Raw genomic sequence first — 4,067 nt, 5'->3', positions numbered from 1 at the left:
ACCTTTGAGCCTCGGGGTAGCGCACATTTGTCATGCAGCCTTAGCTCTAAAAAACATCTGTGCTTAGGCAAATTCATTTCCTCTCTCTGCCGCCTCTCCCTTGACCAATCCTCAATAAACTAGCTGAATAAGTCATTAGAAATAAAGTATCATAATAAAGAAAAAAGAAAAAACAACTTTACTGCCCCCTGAAACGTGGAGAGTTGTGTTCAATTCTGTCTAATGCACTGGCTGTAACCGTGCCGTGGGGGGGGGGGGGGGGGGGGGGGTACCCGCTGTGCCGAGCATCTCGCTGGGCTCTTTGTACGGGTGAGCGGACAGGGACCTTATATACTGACGCATTAATAAGCGCACAATCATGCTAACGAAAAAAATATAATTATTAAGGTCCCTTGGTTTCCGAAAAGCGATCCCCTGTTACATTACATCAAAATATGATACAGCACCCGTTTTGTTATCTGTTAAATAACATACAAGCTTTGTTTTGAATGGTTCTTTTAATTTCCTAACGATTTCATGGCTTTATTTATTCTTGGTTGAGAAATGTCTCCCAGAACGCGGAGCAGATGATTCTTGTAAAACGAGCACAAGTGGAATTGCACAATATGAAATCCCGGCTCTGGCAGCTGACTAAAGGACAAGGCTTGAGGGAAACAGTTTGTCTTAGATGGACAGTGTGTTTGAGGTTATGGTCGGTGCGGCTTCCCATCCCGTTCCAGAACCGGCACCGACCCGTGATCACCGCGTTTTCTCATGAGACCATATCAGAGAATTTATACTTGACACGCACGTTAAAGATAATCTCTCGACATGTAAAGTTACCAAAAACAATAAATAAAAATAACAATTTCGCCTTCCGAAAATGAGATTCAGCAAACGGCATTCTTTATGATTAAGATCAACTGTCAAGGATTAAAAACGAGTCGTTTTCCGAAGGCGTCCTTTAAAGCGCTCGTGCTTCTTTACACAAGACATTGATCCATTTAAAAGATTAAAGGAGAATGTTTTTAATATACATAGAGGAATAAAAATTGGATAAAGGATTGTCCATGTGTGCCAAATGTCCAAAGACAATTAAAAATGACTTTGGTTTGAAGACAAGGGAAAAATACAGGGATTCCAAGTCCGACTAAGTGTCTGCTCGGCATTATAAAAGGCTTTGTTTATTACACAAAATGACCCTCGGCATTTCCCAAAATATGTACATTCATTTATCAGAACAAGTTTTAAAATTGTTTCTTGAATCCGAATAACAGTATAAACCGGGGGAGCCGTTTTTCGCCTTGAAGGCATCGTCAGAAACAGCGGCACTGCACTCCGGTTCACACTCACTGGCAAAACAAACAGTGTTTTTGTTTGTAATTACACAATAGCGCAGCGTTCGGCAAGCATGAAGATAATTTGCTGGGCACGGTATAGTCTATTATAGTAAATTATGGCCGTCAATCTGCAACGTTGTTTATTTATAAAATATTTAGTCTGTTTATACTTTTTTCCAATTAAATTGAATTTAATAAGGATTTGATTAAATAAGTTTTAATTTTCCTTCTCCATTTTAAAATTGATTTCCGTACTTCATGTCGTTGTTAATACATCGTGGGTTAAACCACAATAAAATTAGTTTAACTTTTACGAAACGAGTTATATTAATAAGGAAAGCTCATTATGTTGTAAATAGTATACGTAGTTGTTCAAAATTTCTGCATCGATAGTCTCGCATCAACAAATGTGAATTGGTTTTCTTACCGGTCTAATGCGGTTCGTTCCTCGAAAGAAAATCGGTCTTAAATACCAACAAACGAAGGAAATAAAAACAAAATTGTACCCAAGCACAAACGCCTGAATATTAGCCTGAAACATGTGTGGCTAATAAAAAGACCCATACAACGTGTGCAGGCTGTAATGATGAGGCTGAAAAAATGTATTGAACGAACACTGGCTATTTGCAAGGCTCATTTAAAGCTGCGAAATTACCTCGATGCCAAACGTTTATTTAATGAAAAAGCGCATATCACTGATTTAAACCCTCCATGTGCCGCAGCGGTCACCTGACACGGGCAGACCACCCAGGCACTGTTTTATGGTCGCTTCCTGCTTCTCCCTGCGTCAAATTCAGGTAAAAACAAAATAAAGGCGGGTTTTGATTGAAAAATGCGCACTTCGGTTTTAGCATCGACGTGTCTACTCGGCGCTTGCGCGCACAGGGCTCCAGGTGGGAGCGTCTGAATTGGCATCTCTGCGATGATAAAAGTGGAGGAGGGTGATGGGGACGAGAACACTGGCTATCAGAAGGACCGGGTCATTTTTATCTGATGGATGTCACCGAGACAAAAAACGCACTGATACGAGACCTCAGTCAGGTAATACAGACATACCCACAGTCAGGTACTACAGCGGTAAATTCACGCGGTAGCACGTTCCCAGGTCCCCGGCAGCCGACACGCGTCCACCCAGAATTCCCGTGCGTCTGCCTACGTCTGCGTATCAAAGTATATTACGCAAAAGCTTTATAATGGATTATTACGACAGGCATAGGGACAGGACAGGCAAGGCAAGCAATGGCCTGGGCCCCGCTCTGGGCGAATTACATAGTACATCGCAATGACTTTAGCTATGTATTCTGTTTTTCGCAGTGAAGTGAAAATAAAGGACTTGTGTTTATTGAATTCTCGTTGTTGATATTAGTAACAGTTCACAATAAAATAAAATCAAGGTCATAAATTTTACCATGCTGGGGGAGGGGGGGGGGAGCGCTGGAGGGCCCCTACAATCGCCTCTGATTATTACATATACAGAATAACCGGTAGGCCTGCTGGAACAGAAACAAAACGTATTGCTTATTTAAATAAAAACAGACAAATACAAAACAAACAGAGCAAAAGGAATGTGAAAAAAACTTAAAAGCTGCTAAATGTCGATTTGACAAATATTTCAGTATCAGGATGATTTCTGACAAATGCTGTGGTCAGTCCACTGTACCATAGGCCTACATATATGCGTACATTTAGGCCTACACACACACACACACACATTATATGTATACGTATATCTGTACCACTGAAATGCATTTCAGTCTCAAAGATGGCTTTAATCTGCTTTCGTTTAATGATATAACAGTTTTACTTTGTTTTGATTAAATGAGATGTTATATTTAACCACATACAAAACTGTTTGATTTATGGGACGACGGTTGTTTTCTTATATATTATTTTTCTTGTGTGATGACATCTCAGAAAACAGAGTGCCTTGATGTTGTCCTTAGGACTCAACATCCTGAGCCAGTTAAATACTCTCGCCGCAAACAAAAAATACATCTTCAACTTCAGATGAAGGTGAAGTTTTTGGATCAAATCCTGGAAAAAAAAAATGTTATGGATGTAAACAGTGGGAATGTTTGGCTTTCGGAGTTCGGGGGACAATACTAAAAAGGGATGAAATTTACAAAAAGCATTATTGCCAAACATATAACACAAATAAGGAGACGGCAGGAGCGGAGTCGCTCCTGGATGTACGTCATTCTCGGGGATTAATGCTCCAGCAGTGTTATTGTAAGGCCGAAACGCAGCCAAGCAACGTCATGCGGGGAAGGAATCGCTAAAACTACAGCGGGCGGAAGGTGACTTTTTAAAGATCTTTCTGGACAAACTATGAATGTGACATAACCTCTGACTTCTGGTTCATTCATGACTGAGACTAAGATACAGAGGTTGTTCACTGGAATTATCCTGCATGGTCTAACAACACCCCCACACATACACACCACACCACACACATCCACACATATCCACACAGACCCATGCACACAATCTCCTCTCACCTACACACACCGACTACCCTGAATTGGGGCAGGACTGTCATGTCACAGCTCCGCCCCCCCCACACTGAGGATTCTAAGCGTGCTGCTTTAACACATTTCAGACTTTCCTCCTGCATTTACCTGGGCCAGATCAGGCTGTACAGTACATAAGCCCGGTCATTAATCCTGACACCTTTGCCTGGATACCGCAAGCAGGCCAGCCTTCCTGCTGTAAGCCTGCAATCCCTCCCTGGCTCGACCCGCGGCCCTG

This window comes from Brienomyrus brachyistius, chromosome 25 (genome assembly GCF_023856365.1).
Source record: "Brienomyrus brachyistius isolate T26 chromosome 25, BBRACH_0.4, whole genome shotgun sequence".
In the NCBI taxonomy this organism is placed as follows: Eukaryota; Metazoa; Chordata; class Actinopteri; order Osteoglossiformes; family Mormyridae; genus Brienomyrus; species Brienomyrus brachyistius.
This window is presented reverse-complemented; position numbering follows the sequence as displayed.